Source organism: Cebus imitator, unplaced genomic scaffold (genome assembly GCF_001604975.1).
Source record: "Cebus imitator isolate Cc_AM_T3 unplaced genomic scaffold, Cebus_imitator-1.0 Scaffold76, whole genome shotgun sequence".
Classification (NCBI taxonomy): Eukaryota; Metazoa; Chordata; class Mammalia; order Primates; family Cebidae; genus Cebus; species Cebus imitator.
Window position 1 is genome coordinate 4,885,766 of NW_016107391.1, and position 19,737 is coordinate 4,905,502.

Below are 19,737 nucleotides of genomic sequence, written 5' to 3' on the forward strand. Positions count from 1 at the left end.
AGAACAAACACTATATGTGGAATCTAAAATGTCAAAATCATAGAGGCAGAGAGAAGAATGGTGGATGCCAGTGGCTGTGGAATGAAGGAAATAGAGAGATATAAGTCAAATGTAATAAGTTTCACTTACACAGGATAAAAAAAGTTCTAGAAATCTAATATACAGCATGGTGACTAAAGCTAATAATACAATATTACACATGGGATTTATTAAGAGATTAGATCTTAAATATTAACACACACAGCAACTATGTGAGGTGATAGATGAGTTTATCAACTTGATTTTAGTAATCAGTTCACTACATATACATATGTTAAATATCATGTTATATGCATTAAATGTTTATAATTTGTATTCGTCAATTAGCACAATCCGTAATGAAAAAGGTGATATTAAAGCTGATACTACAGATACACAAAAGATCAGCAGAGACTGCTATAAGCATCTCTATGCAAAGAAACTAGAAAATGTTTTTTTAAAAAGAAACTAAAAAACATTTTTAAAACATTAAAAAAAATTAAAAAACTGAAAACATAAAATTTCCAAAGATTGAGCCAGGATAAAACAGAAATCCTGAACAGACAAATAATGAGTAATAAAATTGAATCAGTAACTAAAATCTCCCAAGAAAAAGTCCAAGACCAGATGAATTCACAGCAGAATTTTACCATATATACAAAGATAAACTAGTACCAGTCTTACTGAAACTATTCCAAAAAAAATCAAGGAAGAGGATTCTTCCCTAACTAATTACATAAAATTATCACCATCATGATACCAAAATCAGGCAATGAGACAACAAAAAAGAAAACTACAGGCCAATATTCCTGATGAAAACAGAAGCAAAAAATTCAACAAAATACTAGCAAAGTGAATCCAACAGCATATCAAAAAGATTTTGCATCACAATCAAGGGGACTTTATTACAGAAATACAAAGATGGTTCAATATGCCAAATCAATATATTTGATTCATCACATAAACAGAATTACAAACAAAAACCATATGATTATCCCAATAGGTGCAGAAAAACATTTGATAATATCCAACCTTCCTTTATGATAAAAATCCTCTCAAGCTAAGTATTGAAGAAATATACCTCAAAATAATAAAAGCCATATACAACAAACCCAGAGCCAACATCATACAGAATGGGGAAAAGTTGAAAGCATTATCCCTAAGAACAGGAACAAAAGAGGGATGCCCAGTCTCACTACTCCTATTCAACATAGTGCTGGAAGTCCAAGCTAGAGCAATCAGGTGAGAGAATAAAATAAAGGGCACTCAAATTGAAAGAAAAGTCAAATCATCTCTGTTCACTGACAACATGATCTTATATCTAGAAAACCCTAAGGACTCCTCCAAATGACTCCTAGACATGATTAACAACTTCATGAACTCTTTCTTTTTTTGGCTGCATAGTATTCCATGGTGTACATGTGCCACCTTTTCTTTTTTTTTCTTTTTCCTTTTTTATACCAAAGGTGTTAAAGAAAAAAGAAAAGAAAATGCTGCAAAATGTGCATACAGAAAAGAACTAGCATCCAGAATCTACAAAGAACTCAAACAACTTAACAAAATAACAAATAACTCAATTTAAAAAGTGGACAAAAGACAAAAATAGATATTTCTCAAAAGAACACATGCAAGCAGACAGAAAATATAGGAAAATAATGCTCAACATCACTAATCATCAAATAAATGCAAATTAAAACCACAATGAGATACCATTTTACACTAGTCAGAACAGCTATAATAAAAAATCAAAAAGCAACAGATATTAGCAGGGATGCAGAGAAAAGGAATACTTATACACTGTTGGTAGGAATGTAAATTACTACAGCCTCTATGGAAAACAGTGTGGAGGCTTCCCAAAGAACTAAAAATAAAATTACACACTGGGGTCAGTTGGGGGGAAATAGGGGAGGGACAGTGGGAGGTGGGGAGTTGGGGAGAGATAGCAAAAGGAGAGATGCCAGTTGTAGGTGATGGGGAGGAAGGCAGCAAATCACACTGCCATGTGTGTACCTATGCAACAATCTTGATGTTCTTCACATGTCCCCCAAAACCTAAAATGCAATAAAATAAATTAAAACAAACAAACAAACAAACAAACAAAACTACACTTTGACTCACAATCCCACTACTGGGTATCTACCCAAAGAAAAAGAAATCATTATATCCCAAAGGAAGCCACACTCATTTGTTTATGACAGCACTATTCACAACAGCAAAGGCATGAAATCAACTTAAGTATCCAACAACTGATGCTTGGATGAAGAAAATGTGATATATGTATGTACACACACACACACACACACACACACACACACACACACACACACACAATGGAATCCTATGAAGCCAAAAAAAGAATGAAATCATGTTTTTTGCTGCAACATGGATGGAGCTAGATAAAATTATCCTAAGTGAAATAACTCAGAAACACAGACACTGGGGAGTTTGTGGAGAGTGTCTTTGAGGAGGGTAAGGGTTGAAAAATTATCTATTGGGTACAGGGTTCATTATTTGTGGGATGTGCCCAGACCTGACCATTATGCAATATGTCTATGTAACTAACTGAACATGTATCCCCCAAATCTACAATTTAAAAAAAGGAGAGGTCCATTACTAAGCTTTTCTTAGATTTTCTATAATTTTTAATATTTTATTTTTATATGCAATATTGGGGCCATCTGGAATTTTTAGTTATAGTATTAAGGAAAGGTTTAACATTTTCTATTCTAGATTTCTAGCCAATTATGCCAGAAATATTTGTTAAGATATCATTTTCCATCATATTGATCTTTTAATTGTTATATATTAAATTGTCATAAGGTTAATATATAACAGGGGCTGTGTTCCTGGATTCTCTATTCTCCTCCACTAATCAGTTTCTCTGTCCATACAATCTTTACTTGAATACATTAACTATACATAATTATATGACTTTAAAATTTGGTGAGTTATGTATCTCTTTACTATTTATCCTTACCAGACATTTATTGACAATTTCCAGATATGTATTCTTCTATACAAATTTCAATGTAATTTTATATAATTCCTAACAGGAAAATAGCATATGTTTACCACTGTAAAAGAATGCTACAAAAAGTATTTCCAATAATATAAATTTTATTAACTGCCCTTTTTACAACTATTGATATAATCAAATACCTGCATTTTTCTATTAATTTGTTGATGTAAAATGTTGAGTTTTTTTGTCCATATTGAACAAAGCTTACATTTCTAGTACAAACACTTTGTTATAATGAAGTACATTTCTGTGATAGTATCAGATTCTACTGATTAACATATCAAAGTTGGCATCTCCATTAAAAATATAAACATTATCATACTTTGGCGTTAAAATTGTGATTTTAGAAAACTAAGTTTTCTAAACTAAGTTTTTTCTAAAACTAAGTTTTCTAAAGTTAAAACTGTTTAAGTTTTCTAATTTTGGTGAACTTAAAATTTGTAAATCACTACAAGTTTTTAACAGACAAGTAGTTTATCTGACATTAGAGTCATCTGCTCTTTATTAGATAAATAGAACTTGACTAATGGTCCTGACTAAAATGGTAGATTTAAATATCTTTTCAATATCTTTGATAACTGGTCTCAAGTTTTTCCATTTTTCTTTCTTGATTTAACTTGGGCAATTTATATTCTGCTAAGAAACTATCGATATTTTTCCCTGGCTTTTCGAATTTATTGCCAAAAAGTTTCAGGAAGTGATATATATTTAATAACCATCTCTGAAGGTAAAAAGAATATTCCAATTGATAGCATTTTACCAATTTCAGTAGTATAAATTCTTCCTCCATTGCTAATTTCAAGATATTAGTATGATGTTAAGGAATGTGGAAATGCGAAGCGATATGTACAGTTGGCTCTCACAAGCATGGACAAATATTTTGTAGAACAGTACTGAGTACCAATATTTTCTTGAAAGAATGAATTATCTCTGCTTGTTTATTTGCTTATTTGTTTAAGAGAATCAGACTTTTGGTGAACTTATTTCTATTACTTTTTTGTTTTTGTGTATTGCTAATTCCTTATTTTCATTTTTATCTTTTTTAACTCACACTTCCTATCTGTTCTGCTGTATTTTCTTCTTTGTTTATTAATTTTTGAAATGAGGACTTTCTCATTTTTTAATCTTTTTTTCTTTAGTAATGAGGCATTTAGAAGTATTAATTACGCTCAAAATACAAGCTTTGATCTGTCTTATAGGTTGTGGCAAGGTGTGTTTTTTTCACTGCTTTCTTAAAGTTCAATTTAGAATTGATTTTCTTTTTTTTTTATTCAATAATTACAAGCAAATATTTAAGGATTTTTTGAGTAGAGGAGATCATTTTTAAAAATAGTTTATTTTCATTGGTTAACAATCCAGAGACCATACCTGAGTGATCTCTCTCTCTCTCTCTCTAACCTCCCTTCTTTCAGGATAGTATGGCTTTAGGACTTCAGTCCCTGAAATTCACCCACATTATTTTTTTCAATTTATCAAGCACTTCCTGATTCTTTAAATTTTCACATATTATAGTTCATCTCCTTGGTCACTTTTCTCTGTTTCAGCAACTCAACTTCCACTGTCATTCAATGCACTTTCTAATTCAGCTATCTGCATCATTCTTCAGTTCCAGTTCAAATATCATTTCCTAAGGGAAGCTTTCCCCAAGACCCCCAAAATAGGGTAAAGCATCTGTTATATACATACTCTCATAACCCGCTGTCTTTCTTTTTCTTTATTATAATTATAAACAGTAACTCTCTAATTAGTTTCATGGCAATATGTGTGAATGGAGAAATTAACTATGTGTTATTTCAGAGTCCTCTAGTTTATTATGAATGAAAGACAGGTATTGTTTCCTTTCTTTCCTGGTAGAGTAGGCAGGCACTTCTTGGTAGTTTTTGGGTTCAGATTACAGCTCTCTTGAAAATCTGTAAATGACAGTGGGATGAGCTCCAGAGACTGAGCCATAATGTTCAATGTCTTTAATAAAAGAAATATCTAATTATTTTCTATACCTGGGAGACCTGAAAAATATAGCTGGAATTTCTTTTACGCAACATTCAGAATTTCTCTTATGCAACATTCAGAATTTCTGTGTTACTTAAGTACATGGAATAAATGCACATGGAAGGATTTTTTTTTCTCATGCAGTTTTTGCTGATGAAGTAAAGAGAAGGCAAGTGAATGAAATTAGCAAATTTATTATGTATTTTTGTATTCACTCATTTATCTGTATTCAGCAAATCATGGTTATAACTAAGATTCTGATTTAGGTGCTTCAGTGAATATATAAATAAAGTTAAACTAATGGTCGAATAGAAGAGATATGAGAAATTGTGAGGCATGATTGTGAGGGGGCAGGTAGAGTAGGGATCAGTAGGAATTAAATAATATCTATTTTGTTGTCAGATACAGTTTGTCCCCCACATCTTGGCTATACCTATGTGACTAAGCCAAACCATCTAAGCTTCATTTTCTTCTTCTGCAGAATGGAATATAACTTATCTGTGGATTTATGCATTTTCTATCTCAGCTATCTGCATCCTCTTTCAGTTCCAGTTCAAATATCATTTCCTAAGGGATCCAGTGATATGAATGCAAAGCTATTTGTATAGTGCCAGGCATATAGTACGCACTCAATATTATTGCTTGTTATTACTTCTTCTGAGTTTCATTTCTATCAAAACTCTAAGATTGTCTACAAACAGCCTCACACCACCTATTAACTACTATTTCAGTTTTCAGTAATGGAAAACCATAGAGCTGTGTTGAGAGGAGATGTCAGATGGTTGTCCAGGCTATGGCAGTAGCTAACTCACGCATTTTTAAACCAGTTCAAAATATATATGATTTAAATTTATATAACAACCTGACAAGTGATACAAATTATAGGTTCTTCAGGTCACTTAAGAAGAGTTGAAACGAGAAATTTCAAATTCACAAGATGCCAAGAATCTTCTTGTGTATAATTACATGTATCTCAAGAAAGCAAGTGATAAATGCCAGTCAAGAGACTGATAAGGTGGCACAGGAGGCTAGAGGAGAGAAAGACTGCATATCAAGGAGTGATTCAAGGCTGTAGCTAGAGTGTCCTTCTTACAAAGTATTTATTTATCTGTCATCATTTGATACCTGACCTCAGCTATAATGGAACTAGTTTGAGTTTTGGAACTGTATGAAATGGAAACTGGACATGTAAGGGGTGGTTGTCTAGTAGATTCTTGTGTCACAAGAGAAAATTGGAACCTTCTCTAAGGTTGAATAGCACACAGTCATCACTGATTACTGGCAAAACAATGATTGATAGTAGACATATTCTTACAGACTGTGGTACTCGAGACTTTTGTATTAAACAAACCAGTACAACTAAAATAGATAAACTAAAATGTCAATCACAAAGAGTATTATCAACATTTTTATTTTATTCCATAAATGTGTCATTTTTTGAACCTGCAATTACTGCTGTTGTATTTTTAGAAGACTATTTTGAAGGCAAAAGAGGAAGAACAAAGTCTATGTAAATAAAATTAAGTTGTTCTTTCCTATGTCCTTAGATACATTCCATATTCATTACAATATGGTTTATCAGAATATTTACAGTGTATGTCCAGCATAATCTGATTTAAAGTATAGGCTGATTGTAACAGGTGAAAGTCATGTTGGGAAACCTAGATAGTATCCCAAAGCAATAGACACCCTTCTGCCAGAACAGCTAAAACTGAGCCTCAGAGAGACACCCTTATAATGGAAGACAGAGTGATACAAGTAATACATATTGAGATTGTCACATGTCTCTGCTCCAAACACAGGAAACTGGTGGCTTCAAACATGATCTCTAGATTGAAGCCAGAAGGGCAGATGTTCTCCGTTACAGGCTTGATTACAATCTTGCTCCTTCTCATAATATGTAGACTGCTTCAAACTGAGTTGTAGAAGCATTTTATCTATTTAATGATAGTTAATGATTTTTTTTAATATAAAGGAGAATGGCTTCTCTCAGAATAAAGAACAACTTTTATTAAAGGACCAACTTTAGGATTGTGAAAATCCTACTAGTTTGACTTTAGTTTTTTTCACTATGTTGAGAACCCATGAAAAACTATATCACTCAAACTGGTCCTTGGAGGGAAGTGGGCAATCACTGAGCTTTTTAGAAACACAGGTGTCTGGAACCCACACCCCAGAGATTCTGATTCCAGTAGTCTTGAAATACTTCTGTTGCTTCAGAATTTTTTTTAGTGTTCTCCCAATAATTTCCCATGCTCCCAGGATTGAGAACCATGGATTTAGAGCTGGCAGGACATTATTCCCCTTCTGTCATTATTTTCCTCCAGAAACTGTTAACTGTTTAAAGCTATGTTTTAGATCAGTGCACATGGATGCTTCCTTCCACAAGCAGCTTGGATACTTAGTGCCAACCATCTTGGGCTTGAAGAATGCACTACAACATGAATTCAGTAAAGCCTCTTTCCTGTTTGACTGTTTACTGAGGCGAAAGAGACAGGTGTGTGGGGCAATGGGAGAGCAACTTCCAACCATATAGGAGAAGATGTCTCACTACTGTCTCCCAAGTTAAAATATGTCCCAAATGACTAATGGCCATCCTCCCTTCAAATCTGACTGCTTGAAAAGATTTAAAAGGCAGCCAAGGCACAATGTTTGCAGTAATTTCGAGCTTCCCATTTGAAAAACAGAGATCAATGGCTGCAGTGTGAATTTCCTGAAAGAATAACAAAAAGGCAAGCTAAACATCTGGTCTGTTTTTCAGAAGTCATAAAATGGAAACATCATTATCAGAAAATATGATAGAGCTTGGCAGGTAAAGAGAGTAAAAAAATCTGAAAGAGAGAAAATAGAATAGAAAAAAAAACAGGAAACTTTGGCAATTGATAATCAAGATAATATTAAAATACCAATAAAGCCACCACTTATTAAGTCCCTATGATGCATAGGGTATTTATATTTATTTATCAAAAGTATTCATAAATGCTTAATATGTGTGAGGCATTTTTCCTGGGTGTAGAAATGCAGCAAGAACCAAAGAAAAACAAAGTACCTGACTTCATAGAGCATATATTCCAATGGGGAAGATTTCTAATTATTTCCAATCCTTATGACAGAGCTGCAAAGTAGAAATCGGTAACCCCAATTTTACAGAAACTTAAGACAAAAGAAATTAGTTAAAGAAAGTTAATTAAAACTGTAATTCATAATTGACTGCTAACTTACTGAATAAGGGCACAATTTAGAGGAGCTATTATTTCTGACTTTAGTCAAACATTATTTCTTTGTATTGTAAATGTAAAAGGGATGCAGGACAGTTGCTTCCTCAAATATAGGAGACTGAGCATGAAAAGACCTTAGATTTGAGTTTTCTTTTGCCCATTATTTCACATTCTGATCTTGAGGGGGTCATTTTCCTTTTCCAAGCTTGGTTTTATATTTCTAAAGTGAGGCAGTTGGACTAAATTAGTAGATCTGAAAGCATGGTGATCAGGTGGGTAACATTAGCCCCACTGGGGAATTTAGTAGAAATGCAAATTATCAAGGCACATTCCACATGGATTGATTGAATCGAAACTCTGGTGTGGAACCCAGTAATTTGTCTTAAAAGGCCCTCCAGGTGATTGTGATATGCACTAACCAGGGAAACACTGAATTAAATAATGTAATACATGATTACAAGTTTAAGAACAAACAGACATGGAGTTGATCCAAGCTTCACAACTCACTAGCAAGTCACCGAGCCACCCTGAGCCTTTACTTCCTAAGCCATTTTTTCAATTGGTCTGTAATGAGTGGGAAAACTTGTATAAAATACACAAATAATGGGTTGGCATTTACATAAGTACCATCACTGTAATTTCCGTCATCTAAAACACATTAACATTGGCATTCTAAGTTACTTTCATAATTGAATATAACATTAAGAATACTGACGGCCACACACAGTGGCTCATGCCTGTAATCCCAGCACTTTGGGAGGCCGAGGCAGGCGGATCATGAGGTCAGACAATGGAGACCATCCTGGCCAACATGGTGAAACCCCGTCTCTACCAAAAAACATACAAATATTAGCTGGGTGCGGTGGCTCCTGCCTGTAATCCCAGCTACTTGGAAGGCTGAGGAATGAGAATTGCTTGAACCCAGGAGGTTAAGGTTGCAGTGAGCCAAGATTGTGCCACTGCAGTCCAGCCTGGTGACAGAGCAACACTCTGTCTCAAAAAAANAAAAAAAAGAAAAAGAAAAAAAAAAAAAAGACTACTTACTAGTCAAAAACAATTCCCATAGTTCCCTTTCAACCCCAAATACATATTAAAATTGGCAGATGGCAGCATCAAATGGTTCTGATACAAGAAGTAGTAAGGTTTATCACAAGCAGATGCTGCATTTAGCATCCAGGGCATCAGCAAACCACGTCCCTCTGTATCAAATCAGCTTACTCCAATCATGAAATCTGTTGGCTGGCCAGTTTGGTGTCTAGTTGAATGTACACTTCGATGCACATACGAACATGTACTGGGCTAGTGATAATAAAGTAATTGAGCAAAAGAAGGTAGAGCATCAATTCATAAGCACATAGAAAACATGGAAGCCTGAAGGAAGGATGAGGCCCTTTGAAGCACATGTAGATGTGGCACTCCCCACTACCATTTCTTTTCATCCCCATCACTCTGCAGACAACAAGATCAAAGGAATACTCCAGGTCCCTATGAAACCTGTTAAACCACTCGAAAACAGGAAGAAAGTGAGATAAACGGTGATCCACCAGCCATGAATAATAGAAAGATAGGTTTCATGTGTTATAAATTCACCTGCTCCCAATAAAAGAGTCAAGTTTCAGTTTAAATTCAGAAAAAAAGCAAATTCTCCAAGGCAAAAATAAAATGCCTTGGAGAACTTGCTTTTCTTCTGAATTTAAACTGAATTTAAGCCTAATTACAGTAGCTTGCCTAATTACAGTAGCTTGAAACTACTAAAAATTTTAGAGATGATATACTGCAAGGGTGAAGAGCTCAGTGAGGCAGCTAGGGATCTGTTTCAACTCGACTATTTACAAACTGCATGATCTTGGACGAGTTTCTTAATCTTTCTAAGCTTCATTTTTCTCATAAGTAAAATTGGGAAAATAATAGTCTTTACCACAAAAGGTTTATTTGAGGATTAAAGGTTATAGTCCTTAGCATAAGTTCTGATGTACTATACTCAGTAAGTGATGCTCATATATATTTTTTAAAAATCCTGAATCACTGTGAGCATAAGACCCGGATGGCTGTTCTTAAAGCAATTTTAGAAGGCTCTCTCTTTAAAACCTGCAAGCAGTGCATTTCTGTCTGTTCTGACCCTAAATTTAGATGAAAACCGTCTGTATCAGAGCTCTACGGGTTGCAAGTGAAACTGACTCAAATTGAAATGTGAATTTACTATCTCACAAGACTCAGAAATCCAGAGGTGAATTCTGACATCAGGCATGAATGGCTTCAGAATTCAAACAATATCTTAGGGCTTGAATTCTGATATGGTATCATTCAAAAAATATGTTTTTATTATATATTGAAAGATAATCATTTTACAGTATGTATTTATGTGGTACAAAGTGATGTTATGATTTTTGCTTACCTCAGCTTCCGAGAAGTGGCAAGATGTCTGTAATAACTTTCCATCTCCTCAACATTCCCACTGGCATCAGGAAGAAAGACCGGACTCTCCTTACTGGTGGTTCTATTAGTTCTGTGATTTACTCTGATTGGATCTGCTTTGGACAGCTTGAACCAATCATGGCATGCAGCAGTAATCTGATGTGCTGATTGGCTTAGACCTAAATCACATGACCTGCTCTGGAGGTGGGTTGGGGGTGCTACACAGAGCCATGGACAGAGAGAGGAGGAAGGATGAATGTCCACTAGAAAAATTTGGGTTGCTGACACAGCGGGAAACAGTAAGTAGTCACTCTATCCCTTTATTTCGCCTTTGGCTTTTTTTTTTTTTCTTTTCAGCAAGTCCTTTTGTTATCCATGTGTAGTCCCTGACTTCAATTAGTTACTGATTTCCAGGTCCGTTTTTGATAAAACTCGGCTTGTGGACAACTTATATCGGTATTTCCCGTACTGCCTATTAATATGAAAATTTCTAGACCACCTTCAATGTCTAATCCCTAGGGGTTAGGTTTAGTAGTCTGTATGTTTAACAGGTTCCCCAGGTGATTCTCAGCAATACTAGAGTTTGGAAACCGTTGAACCAGGTAATCATTAAATGAAGATAATTTATCCCATAATAAACCATTGAGTTAATTTATTAAATTTCACTATCACTTCTTTATACACATCTATACAACAGATATTATAATAATCTATGACCTCAGCTATTTCAAACAGTTCTTTAAGAATCAATAATTTTGTTATATGTAAAATTGTATTTGGTTCTTTAGAAATAGCAATAAAATAAGTTTTATTAATTAGACATTTGAGTGTTATCACTTTAGTAATCTCTTGATAGAGAAGTAATATGTGTGATTCTTTAAAAAAATGTGACATTAGGTAAATTGATAAACCTCTCTGGGTTTAAGTTTACTCATTTATAAAGAGAGAAAAACCTGCTTAGTGTTTTAATGAGAATGAACATAATTCATTTAACTTGCTTCATACATTGGCCCATAGTAATTGCTCAAATGACAGTTACTCCTGCTAGGTGCTTACTATATATTATCTCACTTAATTCTTATAAAATTCTGGTAGGATGTTATTATAGCACCTATTTTGCAAAGTAGAGACCTGAGTTTCAGGAAAGTTAATTCACTTGTTCAAGGTCATAGAGCTAGTGTGATAATCATATCAAAATAGAATTGAAATTCACAGGTGTTTAGTGTATATGTGTTACTATCCACTGATAAGTCATGATATCTGAGTAACTTATGAGCATTATAATTTAAGTATGTGACAGGGCCAGTTAATAAAGCATTCCAGTTAGAATGATGACAGTGGGAATTTGTTACCTCTGAACATATAGTTTCATTATTATTTTCCACTCTGTATCCTACGAGATTAAGAAAACAATGTTGAAACTTCTGATGTATAATTTTGACAAGATGCAAATAAGAATTATTTTATTAAATATTTAGATCTCTGGGTTATGGAGTAAAAATTGCCTAAATTACTCCTAAGGGCTGATTTACACAGCAGGAGAGTTAAGCTCAATATGTTATTTTTTTGCAGGGGAGTGTGTTTATTCTGCTTTATTTTTCATCGAGATTTGTTGTAGACTGTTTCTATTTTAATCAAATAAAAACTGTAGATGTGAATATATTTCAAGATTCCAAGCAATTTGTTTGTTTTAAGATAGAGTCTTGTCTTGTTGCCAGACTGGAGTGCAGTGGTGCGATCTCAGCTCACTGCAACCTCCGCTTTCTGGGTTCAAGTGATTCTCCTACCTCAGCCTCCCGAGTAGCTGAGACTACTACAGGCGTGCACCACCATGCCTGGCTAATTTTTGTATTTTTGGTAAAGATGGGGTTTCACCATGTTGGCCAGGATGGTCTCTATTTCTTGACCTTGTGATCCACCCACCATAGCCTCCCAAAGTGCTGAGATTACAGGCATAAGCCACCACGTCCAGTAGAAATTCTAAGCAATTTAAACATTCTAAGCAATTTTAGTCTTAGTTGTTAACCTTTAGGTGGTTAACAACTAAGTTAGTTAACAACTTAGTCTTAAGAGTAAAGTTGTGCGTGTATGTATTGGTGGTTTTGTGGGATTTTTTAACACTGTTTTGCGGTTGAGCCTGTGTTCTAAAATAGCTGTTCTTGTCTCCAAACTTTACTCATGCTAATCTCACCATCCTCTGTGCAACTTCACCCCAGATATGAACTTTCTTGTGTTGTTTTCCCATCCTGAAGTGTTCCTTGCCCTCCTCCATACACACCCTATCCCATCTCTCATGGCTCAGCTCAAGGCTGACCTTCTGGAGATAACTTTTCATAAGTCCTCCATCAGAAAGAGATCGTTTTCCCTTCTACTAACTTCCACTTTTAGATGTTTACAACTTGTGATTCTCTTGAGCAATTTTTCAACATTTAGCTGAAGGACATCAAATTGGATAAATAAACAAGCTATTCCTTTGTGTTGCATGCTAGGAAGTTTATAACAAATATCTGGGCTACTTATGGCAAAATTTAAAACTTCACAGAGAACACTTTAATCTGAGCCTAATTCCTGGCTTCATTTTATATTTGAACATCTCCCCCTCCACCCCCACACTTTTCTTTATCACACAGTCTAATCTGTGTTCCATTTTTGTATTTAGTATATTTTGATAAGACTTCACATTTTTTTCTGGGGTGGGTGCAATCTGAAATACATATAAATACACACGGGTATATCTGTCAATTTTAAGTTTCTTTGTATTGCAAGTAACAAAGTATAATCCATATCAAACTGCCTTCACCTGCAAACATGATTTATTGGCTCATGAAGCAAAGCATCTAGAGACTGGTGAATCTTGAAGGAAACGTTTCCAGAGGAAACATTTCTTATTATTGCTTTCATAGAATAAAGTAGATGCTTTTCTCTCTGGAAATAAATATCTCTTTCCATCTCATTGGTTCAGATTGTAGCATAAGTCTGTCCTTGAGCAAATGATTTAGCTGGAACGATGTCAGTAGTTTTACCATCATTGATTTAAACAAATCTGGTTTAAAATGAAGGGTAATTTTACAAAGGAAATTTGGTGTACTTTTAGAAAGTTGGAATTAGAAGCCTAGGGGCCAAAAACGTGGCAAACATTCTCTATGTAAGAAGTTTTGTATGCAATTATTTTAATTTCTCTGGAAGAAGATGGCAGGATTTTTGAGTTAGGAATTAGGCTTTCTTTGTAGGCTTCACAGTAGCAGCATATATTAGGCTCCTTGATGGTACTCTTCCTACCTGCTTGTGGCTATGGCTGTAATTTACATGCGGCTCATTTTTACAGCTGAACTCTCCTGCATCTTATCCCCCACAAAAGGAAATCTAGAGGGGTTATACTCAGGTATTCACTTGAGCAGTGGGGAAACAACACTTGATATATTGATTGCTCGAGGGACATTTGGGTATTCAATTTCTGGTTGACAAAATCATCTACACCACGAGAGTTGAATAAAAGATAAACAATGCGTTCATTGTCTGTTTTTTGGAACTGCACTGGGAATATGTTCTTTGTCCAGATATACCTATAACTATGAAATTGACGATGTGATGTAGAACAACAGAGTTGGAAACTGTGCTGGGGCTTCTTCATGTTTTTCTAGTTTAATATCCTACACGGAATGAGTAACAGATAGTGTTGCCAGATTTAGCAAATAAAGATATAGCATACCTAGTTACATTTGAATTTTAGATAAACAACAAATCACTTTTAGGATAAATATAATCCATGCGATATTTGTAGAAGTGACACTAGTAGCATTAAATCAAGGAGTTTAGTCAATGCCATCATTAAGTTTTTATAAATTGTACTATGCCTAACATAATATTTTCAATCTTCCTAGGAATCAAATGGGAGTTGAAATCCCTTCTCAATGACTCACTAGCTATGTTACCTCACATAAATTTTCTAAATGCTTTGAGCTTTAACTTTATTATTCTTAAAATATAGAAAAATAATAGCTCCTACCTCATAGGGCGATTGTGAGGATTAAGAGTTATGTAGTCTATCAGAGTCTAATCTGGAACCTGGAATGTAGTAAGCTCTCAGTAAACAATAAGTATAGAGTATGAAGAGAAGTATTTACAGCTACTCATACAAGTCTTTCAAATTCTGTACAATAATTCACCTCCCTTTCTCGGTGCAATATAGGAATAACAGAAATCAATGCTTAATGAGGAAACTTTTGACTAAGGCTAACATTTATTTCAGGGTATTTACTTAGGCCTCAATTAGTAGAGAGCAAGCATGAACAGATGCTAGTGACAGTGGTAAAAGGGCGTACGCTGCATTTGCTCTTGTGTGGCTTTGACTCATGTGGAATACATAAATAACAGAGAAAATATGTGAAACAGACAGACTTAGACCTGTGCTAATTAAAGATTTCACATGAAGATTTAGATTATGTAACCTTCACAACCTGTCTTCAAAACTAAAATGAAAACGTCTGAGAACATATTTTATTTTGTGTCTTTCACAGTACATGATATACATTAGATACTCAATACATTTTTACTAAAATAGAGCGAATCTCAGATGGGAAGTGTTCCTCTAGATGTGTCTTCTCTGTCCTTTCTGTAGAAATTTTGCAGCTTCCAAAGAGAAATAGAAATCTACAGAATTCAGTTTCACGTTCTGTTAGTAATCACAAATTTTTTCATGAAAATTGCAATTTTTTTAGAAGAGAAAAAGAAGATGCTATTAGTAGTCAGGCATAAACCAGAGTTTTCACAGGCAAACAAGGACATATGGACACTCTACCTACAAATGATACCTAGAAGCCAGTGAATGTAAAGTGTGAAGGCTTCCAGGTAATAATATCTCCCATTGAACAAATACAATGTTCTAATTTTAGCAGAGAATGAGTGTCAAAGGAATAGGTTTTATCATGGTCTGAGCCATGTCCACCATGCTTAGAATTCATTTTAAGGATTTTAATTTTTTGTCTGGTTAACAGTCACTCAAGCATTTTCAGATCCATTGAGATACCACAGACTCTTGGACCACCAGTTCTGAAAACAGCATAAGGGGTTATACAGTCTCATTCCCTCATTGTTCCCATTAATAAAATAAGTCAGAGGGAGACAGCTGAGAGAAGCGGTAAAGAATACTGAACTTCAGCAAACAACTGTTTTCAAATCCTCATTCTCTGATCTAGATGCCAAACTATGGCCCATGAGACAAATCCAGCCCAATTCATGTTATTATAAATAAAATCTTACTAGGTGCGCAGCTACACCCATTCATGTGTGTATCATCTATGATTGCTTTCTAGCTGTAATAACAGATCTGAATAATTGCAACAGATATATATCCTACAAAACCTAACATACTTACTCTTTGGGCCTTTACAGCAAAAATTTGTAAAAACAATCCTCTAATCTAATAATAGTAGCTGGTATCTTTCACCTTCTTTTCCTCTAACTTCTCTCTCTTCCTCTTAGCTACTGGACATTAAATGCTGCACACCAGACAGTGGGTTAAGTAGCTCATTGGCATAGTTTTGCTAAATACTCACAAACCCCTGGGATGGGCGAGTCAATATGCATGGTTGATAGAGTGAATTCTAGATCCTATGTATTTTGTTTCCTGATTGCATCAGCAACCAGAGCCAATATCTTTTTCTAGTTATTTAAACTATCTGCATGTCCTTCATTGATTTTCATCTTCAACATCCTTAAGAGGTAAATCTTCTTATTAGCTCAAACTTTATAGCTGAGAAAATTGAGGCTTATGGAGGTTAATGTTCAGAGTCAGCATTTGAACTCAAGGCAGTCTAGTTTCAGGGCATAAGCTCTTAAATAATATTACACAGTTATTATGAAGCTAGAATGATACACTAGACATTAAATGTCACTTGGAAAATGTAACACAATGTGAATATTAAAGACACACTGTGGTCATTTCTGCATAATTATTTTCTACACTATACAATCAAGGAAATCTCACATCTTGGGATTTATTTCAAACAAAATTAACTAGTGATCTTGTGTAATTGATCATTGTCGCTCAATATAAAGTATTGATGATGGTAATAATTATACCCATTTGCCTACAGTAAATTACACCTATTTACCTAATTACAAATTATTTGTTGATATAATTTGGTGATAGAATTTTCATATTGGTTTGCCACCTGCATCTGTATTGCTCTGCCATGTGCCCCTTCCCTGACTGACTTGGATTTATCTCACTGAGTATAAAAGAAATCATCTCACTTACACTGCTTTAAATTGCATCTTTACCGGAGCCCTTGCACAGTATTTGGATAACACTAATTGGAATAATTATTTATAATAAGGATACATGTGAAGAAGCCACTCAATGTGTTTACCTGTTGGAAAATAATTATGCTGTTTACATTCCCTTAGACCACAATTTGTGAATAATATGTGTCTGGATTTTGATGATACCCTCTTTTTACTAAATAAATCGTAGTATTTTGGGCAGGAAATTATAGTTCACACTGAAAGTAAATAATGTGACACTTTGATCAGTCTCTTTTCCTCCTGAGTGGCTAGGAGTAGCTCTCCTTAATTGCAGTGTGCTTGCACACCTGAGGGGGAGCCTGCATAACTCTTGCCTTCTGCCAGCAATCATCACTGGGATTTAAAATGGAAAAGAGCCATACCATGCCTAATCACTTGCTGAAACAAGATAGTTCTGGAGGCCAATCTTCTGTTCTTCCAGAACAAAGGAAAGCACCGATTCAGTGGGAAAACAAACTTGCTGAGCATGGAAACCACCAAAAAAGTGAATAAATTTTATACTTTTCAACTTACTACTTTGGGTCAAGAAGACACAACTCGAGATCGAATCACCATTACCCCAAATATTTTACTAAACAAAAAATGCAGAATTTATCTAAACAAAGAATTTCCACCTAACCTTATACTTGTATGTCTTAGTATTCAGCAAACGATATAAGAGTATTTCTTTGCAGACTTATGGAGCTCTTTCCTTACATACCTGTTTCATCTTTGAAGCTTCAGTCCCAGTGAAATTTTATCTGTCTGTCCTTAATTAAGCAAAATATCTATTTTGCTGTTTAGATTTCCATGCCCTATAAAAGACTCAGGGGAGTGTTTCTAAGCAGATATATGGGGTGATTGTTTGTTTACCTTTGTTTGTTTACCTTCTTTAAGATAATTCCCATTACATATATTTTTATTGATACAAAATAGTTGTACATATTTATGTGCTACATGTGATATTTTGATGCAAGCATACAAGGTATATTGATCAAATCAGGATAATTAAAATATCCATCACTTCAAATAATGGTCATTTCTTTGTGTTAAGAATATTCAAGAGCTTCTCTTCTAGCTATTTTTAAATATGTAATCAATTATAGTTAACTATAGTCACCTCAGTGTGCTGTTGAACACTATAACGTAATCTTCTAAGTATATTTTTCCCTATTAACAAATTTTGCTTTAACTCGCTTTTGTCTCCATCCTCCTCAGCCTCTAGAATGAGCTCATCTCATTCTACTCCCTACCTCCATGAGATCGATTTTTTTGCTCCTGCATATGACTCATAACAGGTGATATTTGTCTTTCTGTAACTGCCTTATTTCATGTAACCTAAAGACTTCCAATTCCATGCATGTTGCTGCAAATGATAGGATTTCATTCTTTTTCAATTAGCAATAATCGCGCCTCCGATAAACCTCATTGGCTACGATACTGCCACTACGCAGATCCAGGATTTCCTTCCTTTTATGGTCAAATAGTACATAGAAATAGTTTATCTCTGTAGTTCGTTAAGAATTTTTATTATGAAAGGATGTTTTGTGCAATTATTTTTCTGCATCTGTTAACGTAATCATGTGATTTTTATCCTTCATTCTGTTGATATGGTGGTATGTGCATTAATTGATTTGCATATGTTGAATCGTCCTTGGTTATGCAGTTTTCCCAGCACCACTTATGGAAGAGAATGTCTTTTCTCCAACATATGTTCTTGGCCCTGTGATCAAAATGAGTCGGTCTCAATTTTATTGGTTTCTGCCCTGATCTTTAGTATTTATTTCCTTCTACTAATTTTGGGTTTGGTTTGTTGTTGCTATTCTAGTTCCTGGAGTACATCATTAAGTTGTTTATTTAAAATATCTCTAGTTTTTCGATGTAGGCATTTTTTTTTACAATAAACTTGCTTCTTCATACTGCTTTTGCACTGTACCATAGGTTTTGAAATGTTGTGATTTTATTTTCATTTGTTTCAACAAATTATTTTTATTATTATTTTTAACTTTTTTCTTCATCCTTGGTTGTTCAGGAATGTGTCTTTTAATTTCTAGGTACTTACATAGTTTTAATGTTTTTCTTGTTATTGGCTAGTTTTGTTTCATTGTGTTCCAACCACACACTGAATATGACTTTAATTTTCTAATTTTCTTGAGGATTGTTTTGTGTCCTAACATATGGTCAGTCATAGATAATGTTCTACGCACTGAAGAAAATAATGTGCATTCTGCAGCTTTTGGACGAAACATTCTGTAAATGGTGTCATGTCCATTTGGTCTATGGTGCTATTTAAATCTGATATTTCACTGGTGATTTTCTGTTTGAACAATCTGTCCAATGCCCAGAGTAGTGTGTAGAAATCTCCTATTAGTAGTGTATTGGGATCTATCTCTCCCTTTGCATCTAATATTTGCTTTCTATATCTGGGTGCTTGGATGTTTAGTACCTGTATATTTATCATCATTATCTTCTCTTGCTGAATTGACCCCTTTATATAATGACCTTCCTTGTCTCTGTCAGCTTTTAACTGGAAGAGCAATAAAAAAGATCAGCAACACAAAGCTGGTTTTCTGAACAGATAATCAAAATGAACAAACCATTAGCTAGACAAACTAAGAATAAAATATAGAGAAGAACCAAATAAATAAAATCAGAAAGAAAAAAGATGTTACTAAGGATACCACAGAAATACAAAGAATCATTGGAGACTACTGTGAGCAACTATACATGAGTAGATTTGAAAACCTGGAAAAAAAGTACATAAATTCCTTCACAAAACTGAAAGTCTCTTCC

General features: G+C 34.5%; 1 non-coding gene across 1 annotated transcript; it reads right to left on the reverse strand.

Annotated features, from left to right (window-relative positions):
• Positions 1-18,266: 18,266 nt before the first annotated feature.
• Positions 18,267-18,400, reverse strand: LOC119471848. Its single transcript, XR_005200940.1, has one exon. It is a non-coding gene; the product is annotated as a U4 spliceosomal RNA (small nuclear RNA).
• Between the last annotated feature and the right edge of the window lie 1,337 nt (positions 18,401-19,737).